At 45.3% G+C, this 21,873-nt stretch overlaps 1 long non-coding RNA gene across 2 annotated transcripts in view; it reads right to left on the bottom strand.

The window, feature by feature from the left end:
• LOC134730824 (uncharacterized) overlaps positions 1-21,873 on the bottom strand; it is a 145,634-nt gene that overhangs the window by 63,494 nt on the left and 60,267 nt on the right. The window contains exon 3 of one of the 2 annotated variants that reach the window (XR_010112804.1): positions 1,719-4,761. The exons of the other annotated variant lie outside the window; for it this stretch is intronic. This is a non-coding gene — a long non-coding RNA (uncharacterized LOC134730824). Of the gene's footprint in view, positions 1-1,718; positions 4,762-21,873 lie in introns of those variants that run through there. 2 annotated transcript variants of the gene reach the window in all.

Below are 21,873 nucleotides of genomic sequence, written 5' to 3'. Positions count from 1 at the left end.
TCCCCACAATGGCCTTGGAAAGTAAACCTTCATGCATCTATTTTACTGTAGACCAGGGAGTTGAACCACTTAATCTCCAAAGGCCCTTTCAATTCTAAGATTTATGATTCCATAAAAGAGTTTAATTCTGAGGCTCAGTAACAGAAAGAGGGCAAGAATATTTCCTGTATTAGTTATCTACAGCTGCATAATGAGTTACTCCAAAACTTCCCAGCTTGAAACAACAAATGGTAATTATCTCCATTTTCCATGGGGCAGGACCCAGAGTGCCTTACTTAGCCGGGTGGTTCTGTCTCGGGGTCTCACAGAAAGTGGCAGTCACTATATCAGCTGGGGCCACAGTGCTACAGAGCTGCAGGATCCACTTCTCAGCTCAGTCACATGGTTTCAGGCCAGTCTCCGGGTCTCACTGGGTGTTGGCTGGAGGCCTCAGTAACTGCCCATGTGAGCTTCTCCCAAGGGCTGCTCACAGCATTTTCCCGGAGTGAGGGATCCAAGGGAAAGAAAGAACGTGAGAAGTCCCAACGCCTTTTATGACCTAGTCACTGTCACACATTATCACTTGCACCTTATTGTATTCATTACAAGTGACTCACATAGTCAAAGGGTGGGGAATTCAGTTCTACCTCCTAAGGAGATCAAGAAATTTGTGTCATCTCTTTAAAACAATCATACTCTCCCATTCCAAGGGGAAGACAATGAGCAAAGATAAATCCAAGGGACAAACATCCTTAACTATGGGAAGAAGTAGGTCTAGAACATGGGTTTTGAAATCAAACCACCTTGGGTTTGAATCCCGGTCCCTGGTCACTTGAAGAAGATACAACCTTGGGCAAATCCCCTTACCTCCATGAGTTTTAATATTAGTGTTCTCATCTGTAAAATCATGACAATAATAACTTCTTTGTATAGTTATTATATATAGCAAATGCAATCTTCTGTAAAGCTAACAGACATGAATAAACAGCATGAAGAAGTAGCTGTACAATATGCCTCTTGTTTCACCATAATCTGTGCACATCTCTAGCAACGATAGGAAGTTACTGGATTAGAAGAACGTGAAGCATTAGAAGAAATATGGATACCTTTAGGGGAGGGGTCATGAACCCAGGAAATCAAAAGTGTAATCAGTAGACACCTTAATTTTTTGTTGGTGGTAGCCACTGTGGCTGTGAAAGCAAGAGGGTTCAATATCTTTTTGTTGTTGTTGTTGTTGTTGTATTCTTTGTGTCCATTGTAATTATATTTGTGTTATTTACATATCGCCATTTCAGCTGCTGTTGCAACAAACTACCACACACTCAGCAGATTAAAATAACACAAAGCTATTATTTCAAAGTTTCTGTAGGTCAGAAGTCCAATATGAGTCCCACTGGACTAAAAGCAAGGTGAATACAGTAGGGCCACATTCCTTAGTGGACACTGAGGAATACAATTCCAAACCTATGCAGGTTGTTAGACAAATAAATTCATCTCCTTGCAGTTATAGGACTGAGGTCCCTGTTTCCTTGCTGGCTGGGAGGCAGGACCGCCTTCAGCTCTTAGAGGCCTTTCTCAGGTCCTTGCACCTGGGTGCCTACAGCTCAGAACGGGCAACAGCACGTGAAATACTTCTCACACTTGGAATCTCTCTGACTTCCTCTTCTGCTGCATCTCTTCTGCTGTTTTCTTCCTTTGCACCTCTCTGGCTGAAGCCAGAGAATGTTCTCCGCTTTTAAGGGCTTGTGTGATTACACTGGGCCCACTCAGATAATTCACGAGAATGTCTCTATTTTAAGGTTGGTAATCTTATTTACATCTGCAAAGTCCCCTTTGTCACATAACCCAACCTATTCATTCAGAGGTTCTAGATATTAGGGCACGGACATCTTCAGAGGCAACTACTCAGCCCAGCACTGGTGCTAAATGGCTTCCCTGATGTGCAATAGAACCACCCACATTGTCAATAGGATATAACAACCGAGAGTCCAAGCCAGACGGTTTAGATTTGGGGATGGGTCCCCAGACCCTGAGAACTGGCAAGAACACATGAGGCTCCTAGTGTTAGAGAGAAAGGACTAGCCCGTAAGTGAACCAGGCAGAAATTCTAGATTAGGGCAACTAGATAGAAAACCACCATCTGGGCCGGGCGCAGTGGTTCACGCCTGTAATCCCAGCACTTTGGGAGGCCAAGGCAGGCGCATTACCTGAGGTCAGGAGTTTGAGACCAGCCTGGCCAACATGGTGAAACTCTGTCTCTACTAAAAACACAAAACTAACCAGGCATGGGGGCGCACGCCTGTAATCCCAGCTGCTCAGGAGGCTGAGGCAGGAGAATCTCTTGACCTGGGCGGTGGAGGTTGCAGTGAGCCAAGATCACACCATTGCACTCCAGCCTGGGCAACAAGAGCAAAATTCCCTCACAAAAAAAAAAAAGAAAAGAAAAGAAAGAAAAAAAGAAGAAAGAAACAAAGAAAAGAAAAGAAACACCTCCCGGAATTAGCACCAGGGAGATGCACGGTTCGAACCACAAGGCAGAAACCCAGTTACTCTACCCATAAGGTCAAAGCTGCCTAGAGCAAGAGTGGCTAGGTGGTGGTTTGGTCTGCCGGGCTCTTGAATTAAGCATCCTCAGAATTTCCTGACTGAGAATAGGGTGGCCTGAACCTGTGGACTGCCTGTCAGTGTTTCCAACTGGACAAATTTTAATTTGAAGGGAGAGAGCTGGGTAAGCCCTCACAGCCCTCTTTCTGCAAGCTCCCAGTAGGGACTGGGGTGGAAGAGGCATAATTCACAAATAGCCTCATCTTAGCAATGTTGCCCTTCTACATGTATTCAACTACCAAGAGATGGGAAAGTCCTCTAGTTAGTTACTCAAGGTATCCATTTGCTTTCTTCGTCTTTGATGTGTGTGTATTTCTGTGTGTGTCCTTCATTTTTAAAGCTAGCCCACTCATTTCCTTTATGTCCCTGGACATGATGAGATGCTCATTACACTGCTCTATGTTGTAAAGGTGAAAAATGTGGAGTCCATAAGCCAATGAACATAGCCAAGGCAGCAGAGCCCTCCCTAGACCATGTCACCTTGGTGCAATCATTTTGAGTAACACAACTCAAGACAGTGACAGGAAGGTATAGGAGGTGATAGAGACAATCTCCAGCCTGCACAGGAAAAGATTCAGGAGAAATCCTGTCTTCTAGCACCCTCTCCTCTGTCTCCAAGACAGAGGGGAGAAAAATCTTTTGGCTTCCTCAAAACTCCAGTGCTCATTCCCTTCCATTCTGTCCACCTGCCTGCACCCTGCCCCCAGGCTGTTTCTGTCTGGCTACCCTCTCCTCACCAGCAGTTTCGCTGCTGAAGGTTGCATTGGTTACTCTTACGTGTCAACTTTACTACACCATGTGGTGCCCACATTAAACTGGATGCGTCTGTGAGACTGTTTCTGGATAAGATTAGCATTTGAGGCCGGGTGTGGTCATGTCTCACGCCTGTAATCCCAGCACTTTGGGAGACCAAGGAGGGCAGATTGCTTGAGGTCAGGAGTTTGAGACCAGCCTGGGCAACATGGTGAAACCCCGTCTCTACTAAAAATAGAAAAATTAGCCGGGCGTGGTGGCATGTGCCTGTAGTCCCAGCTACTCAGGAGGCTGAGGCAGGAGAATCACTTGAACCCAGGAGGAAGAGGTTGCAGAGAGCCGAGATCGAGCCGCTGCACTCCAGCCTGGGTGACAGAGCAAGACTCTGTGTCAAAAAAAAAAAAAAAGAAAGAAAAAAGATTAGCACATTTGAATTGGCGAACTCAGTAAAGTAGATAGCCCTCCCCAATGTGGAAGAGCGTCATCTAATTTGTGGAGGGGTTAAGTAGAACAAAAAGGCAGAGGAAGGAGAAATTTGTCCCTTTTGCTACCTGCCTGAGTGTTTGAGCTGGAGCATTGGTTTCCTCCTGCCCTCAGACTGAGATTTACACCATCCACTCCTCTGGTTCTCAGATCTTCAGACTCAGACTGGAATTACATCACCAGCTTTCCCAGGTCTCCAGCTTGCAAAGAGCAGATCATGGGATGTCTCAGCCTCCATAATCACGGAGTCAGTCCCTCATCGTGAGCCTCTTGATGTTTATTCTGTTTACATCCTGTTTATTCTATTTCTCTGAAGAATCCTGGCTAGTACACTGGTCCACATGTTGACTCTCTGTTTCAATGATAACAATTTCTCTAGATGTTTATTTCAACTAGATTTTCCCAAACAGAAGAATTATAGGTCAGAGGGGGATACCCTTGCAGTATGCAATAATCCGGACCCCAATGCCTTCAGGATGGTCTGTAGAACCATAGTGTGAGATGCACTGAGCAATCATTTCAAGATGTAGCTCCAGTTCCCCACGAGTAAGAGCCTTTCCAGTGACTCCCCTCAGCCTGAGGAAATGCAAGAGGTGGAGGTGAAGAGAAATGCCACCCACAGCCCCTGAGCCCTGTGGCAGCAACTGAACAGGCTGGCGAGGTTTGCAGATGCAAGTCTGTGACAAAACCCTCGCTCTGCTCCGGTCCATCATGTGTTGAGGCACCAGCGGCTGTGACTCTCTCCAAGCCTGAGGTCCTTGCCATGTCGCCTGTAGTCTGCTGTGTGACCTCTGGCAAGTCATGTTGCCTCTAGAGCTCAGTGTCTTCAACCATGAACTGGGGGATTTGGATTAGATCGGGGTCTTCCAGACCAGTGAACCTCTGGTCCTGGCATGCTACTCTCTGCCCCAGTCCTCAACAAAATGTTTGACCTTCGAAGGCCTGAGGAAAAGAAGTGAATTTTAGGTCTAAACTCACAAACACAGTGGAAAGGCTTGCCTCTCTATCCCACTCTATCTTTTTTCCAACTTAGGCTCTGTATTCATCTTAGTAACTTAATGGACCATAACACTACAGTGTCTAATATTGCCAACCCCAACAGACCGTTCGCTGCTCTAAAACGATAGGAGAGTTCTAACCATTTTGTATCCCCACAGCACTGACCAAAGTATAGGGTTGTGCTTCTCAAATTAAATGAAGATACAGATGCCAGGGCCTCTTCCCAGACTGACTGACTGAAAATCTCAGAGTAGGAAACTGTATTTTTCAAAAGCTTCCCCAGTGATTCCAATGAGAAGCCTGCTTTAGAAATCACTGGTTGGCCAGGTGCAGTGGCTCATGCCTGTAATCCCAGTATTTTGGAAGGCCGAGGCAGGTAGATCACCGGAGGTTAGGAGTTTGAGAGCAGCCTAGTAAATATGGTGAAAGCCCATCTCTATTAAAAATACAAAAAATTAGCCAGGCATGGTGGCGGGCACCTGTAATCCCAGATACTTGGGAGGCTGAGGCAGGAGAATCACTTGAACCCAGGAGGCAGAGGTTGCAGTGAGCCGAGATCATGCCACTGCACTCCAGCCTGGGCAACAAGAGTAAAACTCCATCTCAAAAAAAAAAAAATTAGCCAGGCGTGGTGGCACATGCCTATAATTCCAGCTACTCAGGAGGCTGAGGCAGGGAGAATTGCTTGAACTGGGAGGCAGAGGTTGCAGTGAGCCAAGATCGCACTCCAGCCTGGGCACCAGAGCAAGACTCCATATTAAAAAAAAAAAAAGAAAGAAAGAAACCACTGGTTAAGCAGAGCCACAGAGCCACAGTAGGTGCTCAATTTGTTGAATGCACATTGAAATCTACCTGGTTGGTAGACCGAGTTAGAAAACAAAAGAGAAATGCACGCTCTCTCTGTGTTAAAATTACTAAACCATCTAGCTGTCTTGACCTCAGGAGCAAAGCCTCATCTGTCTTCCTGTCTTCCTCATTATCAGGTTGGGTTTTGTTTGTTTGTTTGTTTTCTAGAACGGCTGTATTTGCCCTTCTTAACCACTCAGTTAAGAACATGATCATGCCAAATTCTTTCACCAGCTTTAAAGTACAGAGAAAGGGGCTCTGCTATTAAGGATACCAGACCAGCCTAAGGATAGGAAGATACAGCATCTGGGCGCAGTGGCTCACGCCTGTAATCCCAGCACTTTGGGAGGCCGAGGCAGGTGAATCACCTGAGGTCAGGAGTTCAAGACCAGCCTGGCCAACATAGCAAAACCCCATCTCTACTAAAAATACAAAAATTAGCTGGGCATGGTGGCACGTGCCTGTAGTCCCAGCTACTCAGACGACTGAGGCAGGAGAACTGCTTGAACCGGGGAGGCAGAGGTTGCAGTGAGCTGAGATTGTGCCACTGCACTCCAGCCTGGGTGACAGAGCGAGACTCTGTCTCAAAATAAATAAGTAAATAGGAAGATACAGCAATCTGTGCCCTTGGTCAGTCAAATATTTTATGATACACATTTTCTAGGTTCATTTCAAGTCCAGAATGCGCTGACATGATGGGGAAGAGGAGGATTAAAATGCACAAGCGAGAAGAAAGGAGGGACAGAATTCTTCTGGGCCTTTTTCTAATCTGTGCTTTTCCTGAGCCTATGCTGGAGAAGGGAGCCGTCCTTGGCACCGTGCCCTTGGCCTGCTAATGTTGACAATAGTTCCCGTGATCCAGACAAGTCTTGCAGTTCATAACACAGGCAAGAGATATGATATTGCAGCCACTTTGGCTCTATTCTGTCTCCACGACAGGCATGTGATTGCTGCACAAAGGAGGGAGAAATGCAGCCATCAGCTGCAGAGACAGAGAGGAGGCCGGGAGGAAAGGGTGAGTCTTTGGTTGTGATGAAGACGTTTTAAATCAGGAGAGTGAGACATAAATGTCAGAGCAGCTCTCCTCTTCATGGCCTGAAAATCTGCAACAGCAAACAAGAAATGGTTCGGCGGTGGAAGGAGGTTAATGGGCCACGGCTCTATGCCCAGGCCTAGCTGGGTGGCCCTGAGCCATCACAGGGTCCTTCACCAAGGGAGGGGAGAAATTCTGAACTTGGGCCATATAAGAAGGGCCAACAGCATGGATAGCTTTAATACAGTCAGGATTCCTCCAACTTTAGTATGCCAGAATCATCTAGAGATCTTGTTAAGAACTTAGATTCCTGGGCCCCACCACCCACGGTGGTCTTTGACCTACCACCAGACATGACCCAAAGCCCTGGAGTTCCAGTGGGCGGGGAGAAGCTGGAGTCTTCTTTCTGCTGTTTACCCATCATTATAAAATGCCACAGAGTCCACTTCTTGGCCTCCTAGCAGGCTTGCCAGCCAAGGCTTGCTTGCCCCTTAACTAACAGTGGGATAATGAATCTCCAGCAGGGCTGAGTTGCCCCAGAAACTTAAGTTCTTTTTAAGTCTGCACTGGCAGGAGCTGTGTTCTCGTTTGGAAATAGTTGGCCGGCCTGGGCTAGTTCACGGGGAAATTCAGCCCTGGGTTTGCATCAGGAAAGCGGCTGATACTTGAGAACTCACTGAAAATGTGACCAGGATTAGATTACTCCCTTTGAGCTGGTCAGGTCAGATTTCCAGATGCAGGGGAGGCCATTTGGGGACAAGGCTTCCAATGGCCTACCCGATCACAGGCAGTGTTCTACTTTAGACCATCACACTGCCCTGCAAAGAAAGAAAGAGCGTGCGTATCTCTGTGTGTGAGTAGGGGTGCAAGTGTGGGTACTCAGGAGTATAGGCCTGAGGCACACTGTGTGCTGAGGTGTACAGCAGCCATGGATCTCAACGGAAGCACATGAGTAGGGCTCTGTGCAGGTCACTGCTTGTTTTATTCTTCCTTTTGGGGAAGAAAAAACCTCCCTACTTTCTCAGCATTGACCAAGCATCTCCTCTATTTTAAGCACCATGGGAGACATAAAGGCCCTGATATATCAGAATTTACAGCCTAGCTAGAGAATTTTGCAACAGAGGGCTGCATTTTACTCTATTTCTTTCTAATCCATTTCCAATCTATTTTACTCCAATCTTAATCTATTTCATCCACTCAGACAGTGCCCAGACCACCCCCCTTTTAGCCATATTTTTTCAACAGCTATTATGTGTCCAGTATTGTGCCAGGTGCTGGGGTATACAAAAGAAGCCTACTAAGTAATTAAGGAGCCAAGTATATCTTGTATAAAACCAACAGGAAAAGAAAATGAAACAAATTTATGATGCCAATATGTATGAAACCCAAAGACCTTTCTCCCCAGCCACAGTTTTTCTCAAATTAGAGTAATGAATACTCTATTCAAAGAAAAAATTTTCAGGAACCTTCCAGTTTCACTTAAAAACTGTCATGTTACTCGAATGTGTATAAATATGAAACCGGGAATAATTTTTTAATTTACAAATAAATACCAAAGAAAATTTATAAATTACTTACTCAAAAAAAAGCCTTCTGAAAAAAATCAATATTCAAATTAACATTAATTTAATGATACTGTTTTGCTGCAACAAAATTGTTAGTCTTGGATTTAATAGTAGGAAAAGCCTCAGGTCTTTCTTTAATTCGTGTTGTAGTTTGGCTTTTATAATACTAATTCAGAGAGGGCCTGTTCATATAAAAGAACTGCTCAAAGTTATATTCATGGTTTCAAGGCTTTGTCTGCTAGTTCAGAATAATCAGACCTCATACTTATACTTAACCAAAACTTCCCCACATGTAATCCTCAAATGCCTGTTTCAGTGATTGATCTTCTGATAACACCATGAAGCTGTCTCATTCCATTGAAGATAAGATTAACATTATGACACTCTTCCATCTGCTTTAAATTTAATCTCATCATTACCTGTATTAGAAGAAAAACTATTCATTATAAATTTACTTATTTACTTATTTATTTAGAGACGGAGTCTCGCTCTGTAGCCTAGGCTGGAGTGCCATGGCGTGATCTCGGCTCACTGCAATCTCCACCACCCGGGTCCCGGTTTAAGCAATTCTCCTGCCTCAGCCTCTCGAGTAGCTGGGATTACAGGCATGTGCCACCGTGCCCAGCTAATTTTTGTATTTTTAGTAGAGACGGGGTTTCACCATGTTGGCCAGGCTGATCTTGAACTCCTGACCTCATGATCCACCCGCCTTGCCCTCCCAAAGTGCTGGGATTACAGGCATGAGCCACCGCGCCCGGCCTCCTATATTTATTTTTAATGAACTGCAAGTTGCAAAGTACAGTCGAGCCATACACTGTATCTATTTGTACGTGAAACTGCAACGGTGCAGATCCTTTGGTGTTCAGCATCCCGGCACCACTGTAAGCTACGAGATGACAAAGTTCTACCTCATCTCTTTATCCGAAACTCCAAAGCTTCATCTGTGCAGCCACTGTGATTTCTTGTCTTTTACCTGGTACAAATGGGATTTGGGCACAAAAGTACAAATGCAAGCACAAAAATATTATGACAAATTTTGGTTAAAGAATGGCTAGTCAGAAGATCTTAGATTAACAGTTTTAGATTTTCACTGAAGTAAAATCATAAAGCTAAAAATTACTGTAAAGAAACTGCAACTCCCTGTGAATGCTGAGCTGCATTCATAACCCTCCATTCTGACCATCCATTTCCCCGGTTTCTCCATGCCAGGCCACGCAGGGCTACATCTCACAAGAACTGGGTCAGTTAAAAGAATGAACTCAACGTCTACATGAGGGAAAGGGATAAAGCTGAGCACGAAGCAAATAGGACTTTCCCAGGCTCCAAAAGGAGAGCATCTAAAATATGAGTACCTCCACATAGGTGGCCCTGAATTGTACCCCTTCATTACCCACCTGGAACCCTTGACCCAGAATTCCTGTATCCCTCCTCAGACCATTGTCTTTCATCAAAACTCCCAAACTGGAATCTCTATTTGCCTTTGGGAAAAACAAACTGTTCACCAAAAGGGAACTCGGTGTCTACCATCATCTTCCTTCTCCCCTTAATTCACTTCCCAAGTCTAAATCACTTCGTCTGGAGGAGACTCTCGGGAATTCTAGATAATTGTGACAGCCATTGCTATGGTTTGAATGTTTGTGTCCCCTCCATAATTCGTATTCAAACATGCAACACTGTTAAGAGATGGGGACTTGAGGAGGTGATTAGGCCATGAGGGCTCTGCCCTCGTGAGTGGATTAGTGCCTTATAAAAGGGCTGGAGGGGCTAGGCGAGGTGGCTCACACCTGTAATCCCAGCACTTTGGGAGGCAGAAGTGGGTGCATCACCTGAGGTCAGGAGTTCAAGACCAGCCTGGCCAACATCATGAAACCCCATCTCTACAAAAATACAAAAAATTGGCCAGGCATGGTGGCAGGCACCTGTAATCCCTACTACTCAGAAGGCTGAGGCAGGAGAATTGCTTGAACCTGGGAGGTGGAGATTGCAGTGAGCCAAGATCGTGCCACTGCACTTCAGCCTGTGCAACAAGAGTGAAACTCCATCTAAAAAAAATTAAAAATTAAAAATTAAATAAAATAAAAGGACTGGAGGAGTTGGCTTAGCCCTTTCTGTCCTTTCCATCTTGTGAGGACATAGCATTTATCTTCTCCAGGGGACAAAGCAACAAGGCACCATCTAGGAAGAGACTGGGCCCTTATCAGACACCACACTTGCCAGCCCCTTGATCTTGGACTTCCCAGACTCTGGAACTATAAGAAATAAATTTCTGGCCTTCATAAATTACCAAGTCTCAGGTGTTTTGTTATAGTAGCACAAACTGCCTAAGATAAGCATTAACACACCAAATCCCACAGAGCAGTCCAGTGGGAACCGCTTTGGAATTCCTGCTTTCCCAGTGGGTAAGGGGGATCTCCTAGGCCAGACTGCCTTTGTGATCTCTCACCTGAATGGGTTATGAGCAGGATTGTCCCTTAACTGTTGGACCTGTTGGAATAGGCCAATTCACACACATGCACGCAGGTACACGCACACACACACATGTGCACAAACATTAATTCTCAGGAACAATAGCTTCTACTAGGAAGGAAATATTTTTCTAACTTTCATAATTTTTGAGGTGTCATCTCTATCCATCCATGAGGTTAGAGAATCACATTATTATACAGAATAGTGTTTACTTCCTTTCCTTATTCTTCTTTAGGCTTGCAGAATGAGAAAAAGACCACATATGCCTTAAGAACCCTTCCCTGAGGTACAAGGGAGGTTTTGTATTGATCATTCTTTGGTTTTTCTTAGAGGCAGGGTCTCACTCTGTTGCCCAGGCTGGAGTGCAGTGGCACAATCATGGTTCACTGCAGCCTCCAACTCCTAGACTCAAGGAATCCTCTCACCTCAGCTTCCCACATAACTGAGACTACAACCATGTGCCATCAAGCCTGGCTAATTTTTTTATTTTTTATGGAGATGGGGTTTCACTATGTTGCCCAGGCTGGTCTTGAACTTGTGGCCTCAAGCATCCCTCTCCCTGAGGCTTCCAAAGCACTAGGATTACAGATGTGAGCCACCATGCCTGACCTCAATTGATTATTCTATTGATGATTCATGTAAATTCTCCACCAATGGCTTTCGCCCAGTGGAGAATGACCCAGTATTATAGGTCATCAAAATGGGCAGACATCAACATCTTCTAGAGTTACTAAGGAGGCTTTATGGACAAGGCGAGGTCTGAGTTGAAACTTGAAGGATACGTAGGCTCTCCACAGGTCTGGTGCAGAGCTGAGGCGGGGGAGGTAGGGAGGGACACAAGAGCAAGGTACCTGCACAGGGAAAAGCACAGAGCCTGTTACGGCCACAGAAAATAGTGGAAGATGGCCTGAATAGCCAAGATGAGCTAGATTATAAGGTTTCTAAAATACTAGAATGAGTTTAGGCTTAGCCCAAAAGGCCTTGGGGAACCATTATATACCCTTGAGCAGAGAAGGAAAAGTTTGGAAGTGAATTGGGATTTGGGGCAAATAAATCTGGCAGTAGTGGGCAGGATGGATTGGACTGGAAACAAGTTAAAGAGTTCTTTTCCATTATTGATATGATTGTAGTAATCCAAGTGATGAAGTCCCGATTGTTGGACTGTAGTGCCATGTGGGCAGGTGTTGTGTCACACATGACAAGCCCAAAGTCTACAAGTGTGCCCCACATGCAGAAGGTGTTTACTTCTTCAACTAAATAAATAAAATATAGTTTAGTTACCAGGAGTCAATCATGGAGCCCAAGTGAGGATTACAAACATCCCTCCCCATATCCAGATAGATCCCACTCCCACACATACATCTAGCTCAAGCAGCTATGAACTTTTGTGCTCTTTTAATAAAAATGGGTCATCAGACTCTCTGAGCACTTTGCCGATCTACTCCTACTAGCCTACAGAGAGGTGAAGAAAGAAGTTAATCACCCCCAGAATCTCAGGGGTAAGAAACCTTCTATGGTCCTCCCATTCTTTTCCACTATAAGTTATCTATTGCCGCAACATTGTTCCATAACAGACAACCACAAAACCTCAGTGGAACACAACAATAAAGATGTATGTTTGCTCATGAGCCCGTGGATTGGCTGGGCTATCCTATTGATCTGAGCAGGCTCACACTCACATGTCTGGCAGGTCAGCTAGGGGTCGGCTGGTCTAAGACTACCTCAAGCTAGAATGACTCAGCTCTGTTCCATATGATCCCTCATCCTCCAGGAGGATAGCCCAGGCTTGTTCTCATAAGGTGGCAGGAGTTGATGACAAAGAGAGAAGCAAACAAGCCCAAATTTGTATCCAGTTTGCTCTTGTCCCATTGACCACAGTAAGTCCCAAGTCCCAGAGTCAGAGTAGGCAGGGACCGCAAGGTTACAGGGCAAAAGGCATAGGTATAGAGAGACCATTGGTGTGGGATATGAATGACATCAATTTGTCACAGTGCCTGAAAGAGAAAAGATTGAAATTCCAAGAACAGATCAAAGCCTAGGACTGAGGAAGGAACTCTCCAAGGTAGAATTAGGGAAGTAAGAACAGAATTAGTCTCCAGAGAAGTGAACCTTTGGTTTCAAAAGAAATGGTGAGTCACAGACTGGCCCCATGGCTTATTCTGACCTTTTCTACTCCTGTGAGTGCCGTGATTTTGGGCAATGAATGGCTGAAAGCCCTGGCTTTTTTGCTCTCCACGGCAAGCAATCACAAATACTTTTGTTTTCCCTACCAACGAGATCTTTCCCTTCTGCATTCAAATATGATCTGCTCACCTTAAATAAACTCTCACTTGACTTCTTGGGCCTCTCCAGCTCTAGAAATACTTAAAACGTAAGGAAGAAAAAGAATAAATGGGAAGCAAGAAATCCTGGTGTCGTAACATGATCGTTCCCTTGAAGTTAGCACAGTGAGATTTCAGCTGGGGGCAGGAGGACTTGATCAGGACCAGCCGGGATGAGGTGAGGCAGGATCAACCTACCCATGTCATTGGCAAAGTCTGCAAAGGCTAGACTATGAGGCCATCATATTTCTTGTTCCTCCTGGCTCTGAAATGTGGACTAATCTAACATGCACAGGATGTCTGCAGCCTCCTCACAACTTAACAAAGAGACAGGAGGGCTAGTTCACAAAACCCCCAAGAGTCCACTTCCCAAGACGGTTCCTACTGAATGGAGGGTGCGGTGCTGAGAGCAGAGTTGGGAAGTTTAGGAAGGGCTCTTCATTTCTCAGCGAGGCAGAGAAACAACCTGGAGTGCAATCACCTGGAGCAAAGGACTTGGGGAACAGCACGATAAATGTCCAGGTGCCAAGAACAGTTGGCACAAGGACAGCAGAAGCCAAGCACGTGGAAGTGGTCTCCCGGGCACACTGCCAGAGCAGGGCTGCACTCATAAACAGGACAAAGAGCCTGAGGGACCACAATCAGCGGAAAACCCAGCAGACAATACCAGAGTTGATGGCTGGAGGGACCTCTAGCCAGGCCATAGGGCAAGTGGCCTCTAAGACCATTGTTCCAGTCTGGGTTAGAGGGTGAAAGCTGGCATCTGTGACCAAAATGGGCCAAAGGAAAAGGCTAGGCTTTGAGCTGGGGCACTCAGATATGGTGAACTGCCAGAGAAGATGGGTATTCCAGAGCCAGCAAGTTAGCCAGGGCTGGGAGAAGACAGGGTACCTAAAGTAGATTGGTCAGTGCCTGAATCTGTGCCAAGTTGGAAGAGGGACAGGGACTGTGTCTGTAATTTACAGAATTGGTGATGTATAGCAAACGACCTGTAGGGATGAGGGGCACGGCGGGGCGGGGGTTAGGGGAGAGGCGGTCCGTGAATTCAGATGCAGGGTCCTACAGAGGAATTTGGACACCCAGCTTTGTCTCCCATTGGGAGACTAAGGACTCTTTGGCCACTTATGTGAACACAGAGATCAGTTCTAATTTCCTCTCTGTCTGTGAACAGAAGACTCACCAGCAACGGGGTTTGCAGTTGGCTTAGTCTTTTCTCCTCCCCTTCCCCTCCCCAGGAATGGAAATAATTAGTGTTAACTCGTATATTCACAGAAATGCATTTATAAGGCATCAAGCCAATGATTTTGACCTTAATATTGCTCAGCTCACACTAATTGCACCAATGCGATCCATCACAACATGCAAAGAGAGTTCAGGGGTTAGCAAGTGTTCCAATTGTCTTCTCCTAAGAAGAGAGCGCCATCTTGTGTACAAACACTGAGTTCAGGATATGCTGAACCATTTTTTTGACTTTTAGTTCACCAGAACTGAATCTGTGACCCTCGTGTTTACTTTCCAGAGTTTCCTGAAACATTGCATTATGAGAAACATGAAGATGTCCCTGAGCGTGTTAAGCTGTTGCCAGCCACGATTGTTATACTAAAGATGTACCTGGTCCGCGGAGGACATCTTTCAGCCTAGTTTTTGAAGACCTGTTACTTCTCTTCCTCAATTTTGAGTTTAATAGATGCAGAAAGACTTCCTACCTGAAATTCCACCTTTAAAGCATGTCTATGAAACAAAGGTTTTCTACCAGCTCTTCCATCCAAGTTTGAAACCTCCTGCTGAGCTTTTCTTCCCAATGTGTGGGGCCAGCCACGGTGTTGCTACCCGGGAGGGAGTTGTCTCGATGGGTAGCATTTGCTGATTTCCCTGATGCAAACTCTCGCACGGTGGCTGATTTCAAGGACCAGTGAGACCTCATTGCTGAAGAGCTGGGAAAAGCTGCCCCCGTCAGCTCTCCACAGCCAATGCAAGCTGGCTCCCGCCTACGCAGGAGACCCACGGATTATGCTTATCTTTGGGAAATGGCTCAGTTCATTGCTCAGAGATAAGGAACTGCTCAAAAGAGAGAGAATGCTGATAGGAACAGGCCAGATGTGGGGACGCAAAGACCTATAATGTACCAGACAATGCCAGGAGGGTGGATATGAAGCAAAGAAAAGACATCTTCTCAAAATAAATAAATAAAAAGACATCTTCCTTCCCTTTTACAAAGACACAAAATCCCAGAGTCTTGAATGCTGTGTCCCAGAAGGGTCCATTGTCAGCGGCGCAATAATACATGCAAGAGGCTTAAAACTGTGCCTAACATTTCGTGCTCTATACGTTGTCTTAGTTGTTGTTAAAACTCAACTTTCTGGGATGCCTCAACTGGCCACGTATCTTGATAAATTCATTATTTTCTTCAATTATGCTGTAAGAAGAATACTTGTATCTTCTTCAGCCTCCAACAGACATTCCTTCACCATCTACAGAAAGACCCTGAATATTTTCACTGGAAAAGGGCCAGTAGTGAAATTGGCAAACGCTCCTTCAACCAGGACAATGCTTCTGGGGAAATGACATTTATTGAGCACCTACTACATGCCAGGCAACTACAAAAGATCTCATTTCACCCTCACAGCAACTCTGTAAAGGAGGCGCTATTGCTGTCCTTTTATAAATAAGGAAACTGGGGCTCTGAGATATTAAGGGAGTTGTCTAGGACTATATGGTGAGATAGTAACATAGCTGGGGTGATTCAAATCAGAAACTCTCAGACTCAAAGCACGTTCCTCTCTCTATGTGTCCACACTGCCCTTGATTGAGAGAAGGCAGAGCTCAAAGGTGGCATTTTCATCAGGTTGTGAATCCACTTTCATGTCATATCACTGTGTGAATGGGACTCCCGCATTTGCACAGTGTACAGCCTGTGCACCCTTACCTTACATGGCTGTGTGTGTATTTCTTGCCCCTCTTCTCTGTTACCTATACCCCATGGCCATTTTCTCTTCCCCAGCCTACACCCCAATGCAGAAACAAAGGTCCAACACTCACTTCCACTTCAGTGAAAGACAAATACTTTTCTCCTCAGAGGGTTGAGGAAGGAGAGAGGAAAGATGGTGGCCACTGAAAACAGGAGTGGAGGATGGTCTGGATTCCAGAAGGATGAGGAGCACCCTAAGCAGAAGAAAGGAGGTTCCCCTGTCAGAGAAGTCCAGCAAGGGGGGTGAGCTGCCCCCACAGAAGCCTCTGCCAAGTTCTCCTGTAGACAACGTCCCGGACACGTGTACGTCCCCCTAACCTTCGGGTCAGGAACCTGGGTAAGGGACCACGAAGGAAAGCTGAGTCCCTGACTGAGTGATAACTGAGCGGAAATCAGTGGGGACATTTCCCTGTGGGCAGCAGCAAGTAGTGATGAGGTTCCATGCTGTCCCTGGCCACAGGGAGATGTGCTGTGGGTAAACTACGTACCATAAAGGCAGTACAAGTGGTCCTGGGGATGAAAAAATACCATCTGAAATAGCTGCCACCAAAATTCCTCTTTGAGAGGAAACTCCTTTGTTGGAAGGGTTACTTGGGAAGTACTAGGGTTAAATAGTGAGCCCTTGAGGGGCATGGGTGTGGTGGGCACAAGGGCTTTGAGGAGAGCATAGCCTGGGCTTCCCATGGTTGGTATGGAGGCAGGGTGGATGCGTGGGAGGAAAGAGGTCAAAAGAAAGACAGGAAGGTGAAGGGGGGTGTCAGCGAGGTAACGGGAAGCTGCCTAGAGAGGCGGAATGCCCCTCTCTACAAGGAAACATACTCAACCCACGGCTGTGACTGGGGTGAATGGGACTTTCTGGCAACTTCAGAAGCAGCTGTGGTCACATCTGGGTGGCTGTGATGTGGGACAGAGACTACCTGCAAAGACTTGGGGTCCTGGAGGCTGCAGTGACCCTGACTACATCAGCCCCTCTCTATCCCCAGAGTGGGAAGAAACTGTAGGTTCAAGCCAAGTTTAGCTATTTACTGTGACCTTGGTAGGTCCCTGCTGATAGCTGGCTTATGTAAAATTCAGACAATGAGCAGAGAAAACATAAATTCCAGCACAGGCGAATGTGGAAAATGCTGTATAGAGCAAATCGTGTTGACTTAGCATTTGTGCTTAGCCAAGAAGGTGCCGCCCTGCACGTGCTCAGAGCCCCTCTCCCATTTCACCAACTAGACAAGCCACTCCGCCATCCTGCAGAGAAGCTAAGAGAGGGAAGGGCAGGTTGCTCTTCCATGCTTCTGAACATGTGGAAGAGGCAAGGGAGAAACATGGGGTGAGGAAGAGAGAAAGACTTTCCCTATCCTAAGAGCAAACCAGGCTGTGTATGTTTGCCTCCAGTCAAACGGCTTCTAAATACTGCAGAGTGCCAGAGGACTATTTATTTTGCCACTTACAAGCGATCAGAAAAAAACCTTTTATTTACATTGTGGAGGCTCAAGGACCCTGAACTTATTCTTAGGCTATTGAAATAATTTTACTATTTTGGCAACGTCTAAATGCAAGTAATTTAAGACACCCCTCTGCCTAAGGCTAACAAAATCATTGTGGTATAACTATTAGTTTGGTGCAAAAGTAATTGTGGTTTTTGCCATTAAAAGTATTTGTAGAACGAACCAATTACGCTTGCACCAACTTAATAGCATTGGATCCACTAACCTGGAAACACCACACCAGAGAGGTGCTTGACTGCAAGAAGAGCACATGGTTGGCACATGCCAAATGTTTGTGGAAGAAGCTGGGGAATCCCCAGCAGCTGAGATGGATGGTGATCATCAACTTCCTAAGTGTTAAAGAAAACTGAAGGGTTCTGGCCAGGCGTGGTGGCTCACACCTGTAATCCCAGCACTTTGGGAGGCTGAGGTAGGCGGATCACCTGAGGTCAGGAGTTCTAGACCAGCCTGGACAACATGGCAAAACTCCATCTCTACTAAAAATACAAAAATTAGCCAGGTGTGGTGGTTCATGCCTGTGGTCCCAGCTGCTCGGGAGGCTGAGGCCAAAGACTCATTTGAACCCAGTAGGTGGAGCTTGCAGTGAGTTTAGATTACACCACTGCACTCCAGTCTGGGCAACAGAGTGAGATTCTGCCTTAGAAAGAAAGAAAGAAAGAAAGAAAGAAAGAAAGAAAGAAAGAGAAAACTGCAGGGTTTTGAAGGCAGGTGGCACTGTCCTGTAGGAGACTGAGGGTGGAACTTGTCCTTGAAAGCTCCCCTAACCTACTGAAAGTGGAATGAAGGGCTTGGATCCAAGCGTTTCAGAGGCAGCCAAGATCTTCCCAGTCCCCACGATGGGTTTCTTTGGTATGCTTGTTTGCTTTTCTTTGATTCTGATGTTCAAAGGAAATAGGGTGTGTTGATGTTTTAGGTGAACAGTGTGCTTTCTGGGTGACCTAATTTATCTAGCAGTGGAATGAAAAGGAAGAGAATGGGCAGAAAGAATCAAAGCCCATGGCCTACCTCAATAGAAAGAAGACGTGTGCGTTTTTCATATAATGTTATATGAACATGAATCTGCCATTCTGCTGTGCTGTGTCTTCCATCTGTTACCTTCTAAACTGTGGACAAGAAAAATACAACTGGTGTGAAGAATGAATATTGCACAGGGTAGGGATGAGGGGTGGGTACATAGGAAGAGAACATGCTTGACACAGAAAAGAACTAACCATACACCTTATCTCATTTAATCCTCACACCAACCAGAAGGGCAACTAGTACATAAACAAATAAAAGCAAAACAAAGCAAAACAGCCCAGAGAGAAAAGTCCCATCACTGGGAAGACCTAAGATTTGAGTCCAGGCCAGTCCAATGCCAGAGTCCTTTCTCTTTCTAATGCCTCGTGAAGGCAGTGATGACTCTGAAAATTACAAAACAGTCCTCCCTTGTTCAGGAGTTCCTGGTGTATCTACTTCAGACCAAATGCACTTATTCCTGGGAATTATTCAAGGTCTCGTCTTTTTTAGAATAGGTACAATATGGATGAGATCTTTTTAGCTAGCCTGCTTAGAGCAATCTAACTCTTAGGTCATACTCTTTCCAATATAGTAATAGACAAGGTGTTTAAGGGGATTTTGATCTTAAGAAGGTTAAATTTCCACATCTAAGTAGCTGTGGTATGTTGGAACAAGGGGGTTGTTTTGCCTTCTAAAACAGGCCAAAGCCGAGAAAGCAGATTACTGAGGCCCTGCAAGTTGACACATGCCTCTGAGTCCAGAAGCTGGAAAAAAGCAAGCAAAGAAGTGAGCCAGAGAGGAGAGTGTTAGACTGCCCCTTATTTTCACTTCATCTGACTTGGATTGGTCTTTAATTGAAGTCTCTGCTGAGATTCTGTCTGCGCCAGTCTGAAACAGCCTGTACACTAGTCAGCCATTCAACTCTTCTCTTTATAAATGCCATTTTCCCCTGTATTTGCTGAATTTTCATTCTTCATTCAAATGTTTGGGTGTCTGCATGTTTAATGAACACAGATGCCAGGGTTCTCTCAGAGCCAAATATTTGGATTACAAAACATTGAGGATATCCACATAGTTGGCTTCTCATTCACATATGTGACATTGTGTACAGACAGTTAAGTTTTAATAATAAAGTCTAAGAATGGATAGGGCTGGCTGTTCGTAGGGGAAAATAGTGCTGCACCTAAATCAGTGTGTATTTTTAGAGCTAGTGAACATTTTTATGAGGCTGAAGTTTTACTTGGTCTCAGGTCTGCCATCACAGAGGGCCAAAGTAGGCCCAGCCATGTGGCCAGGGTGAGACCACAGCTTCTGGGGCCAAGTTGAACTCAAATTTTACCTGACGCAGCCAAGAACAGGAAGACCCAAGGCAAGTAAAACTATGTTCTAAGGAGTTTTTTGGACCAGGCTAGAGAATCCAAATTCTACTGTCGGAAACAAAGCCAAAGGGGGTAAGGAATCAAGTGTAATCAAAGATCAGAATAATGAGGAAAGAGACCCAAGATCATTTCTATGAATGGAGCTGAAGTGATGAGCCTTGATGTGACCAGAGTCAGGCCAGGTGTTGGTCTGAGGGTGTGGATTTGGAAAGGATCATTTTGCAAGGCATGGATTTTCTGGGTCTGTTCAGGGGACTTACCTGGCACTATGATTTGAATATCTGTCCCCTCCAAAAGTCATGTTGAAATTTAATCATCAATGTGGCGGTCTTGAGAGGCAGGGCCTTTAAGAGGTGATTGGGTCATGAGGGCTCTGTCCTCATTAATTAATTGATCCATTAAAGGATTAATGGATTGATTAATGGCCTAACATGGGAGAGGAACCAGTGGCTTTATAAGAAGAGGGAGGGAGACCTGAGCTAGCACACTCAGACCCCTCCCCATGTGATGTCCTGTGCCACCTCAGGACTCTTCAGAGTCCCCACCAGAAAGAAGAGTCTCACCAGGTGCAGCCCCTTGACTTTGGAGTTCTCAGCCTCCAAAACTGTAAGAAATAAATTCCTTTTCTTTATAAATCGCTCTGTTTCCAGTATTCTGTTACAAGCAACAGGAAAAGGACTAAGACACCTGGTCACAGAGCATGACAGCTGACAAGACTGCTGCAGGCCAGTTTCAGGCTGACAAGGACAAATGGTTTCCTTTGGTGTCATCCAGGCCAATGCATCAATTGGTGTCTTGTCTAATAGATGAAAAAGGTATGAAAAAATAAATCAATGCCCAAGAACATAACCTCCATTAACTTGCAGTTCTTGGAGGAGGGAAGGAAACATAGTCTGGTCTGGAGATAGTGTAACTAATAGTTAAAATCATGGATCTCAGATTCAGATGGACCAGGATTGAAACTACAGCTCTGCAACTTGGTGTTTGGAGAGAGGAAACTAACCTCTCTGAATCCTCAGGTGTCCCATCTGTAAAACAAGCATAATGATGGCATCTACTGCACTGGAATGTGATGAGGCTTGAAGGGCATGAAAATAGCTAGTGTTTATTGAGTCCCTACAGGGCTGTGCTCTTACAGGTATTATCACATGCTTGACAAATAGCAAGAACTCAAACGTCAGCTATAATAATTGCCTACATCCTAAAACATTAACAAAGGAAATATAGTACAAATAGTTCCAACCAAGCAACACAAAAGTATAGTTTTTAAACTGAAATCATTATCCATGAAATGTTAACAAAACATCTTTATAAAGGCTATGTTTGAGGAACAGTGCTGGATGCTATAGGAAATGCAAAGTTAAACCATGGTGTCTGCTCTTCAGGAGCTTCTAGTCTACGAAGGAAGATAAACACAAAAATAATTGGTTGCTACCATGTATGAGAATATATGTATGCTACATTGGGAGCAAGAGGGGGAAAGGTTTTTTGTATCTGGATGAGAAAACCGAACTTCATGGAGGAGAGGAAGGAAGAGTGTGGCAGACCCTGATGGTGAGCTCTCCCAGTAGCCAGTCCCAGCTCCTTTCCCTCCTTTCCCTTTCCCTCTTCCAACCAAATACTCACTTTCGCAGCCTCCCTTGCAGCTAGCAGGGGATAGCCATGTGATACAAGGCTACACATGACACTTAAGAGGAAGATTATTGGAGCTTCAGAAAAGGGTTTTACTATTTGATAAAAAGGAAAGTCATCAATGATGACAGGTTTGCCCTTCTTCCTACTTTGAACATGGACACAATGCCTAGAACTGTAACACTTTATAACCATATTGCAACAAGCCAACTTGCCAAGACGACAGAGAAGACAGATCGAAAGGGTCTGGGTCTCTGATGCCAGGGCTGAGCCGCTGCAGCAGCCTGAAGAGCTCACCTCTGGAATTGTTGTTATGGGTGTGATTTTCCCTAAGTCAGTGCTGGTTC

Source organism: Pan paniscus, chromosome 6 (assembly GCF_029289425.2).
Source record: "Pan paniscus chromosome 6, NHGRI_mPanPan1-v2.0_pri, whole genome shotgun sequence".
Classification (NCBI taxonomy): domain Eukaryota; kingdom Metazoa; phylum Chordata; class Mammalia; order Primates; family Hominidae; genus Pan; species Pan paniscus.
This window is presented reverse-complemented; position numbering and strand designations above follow the sequence as displayed.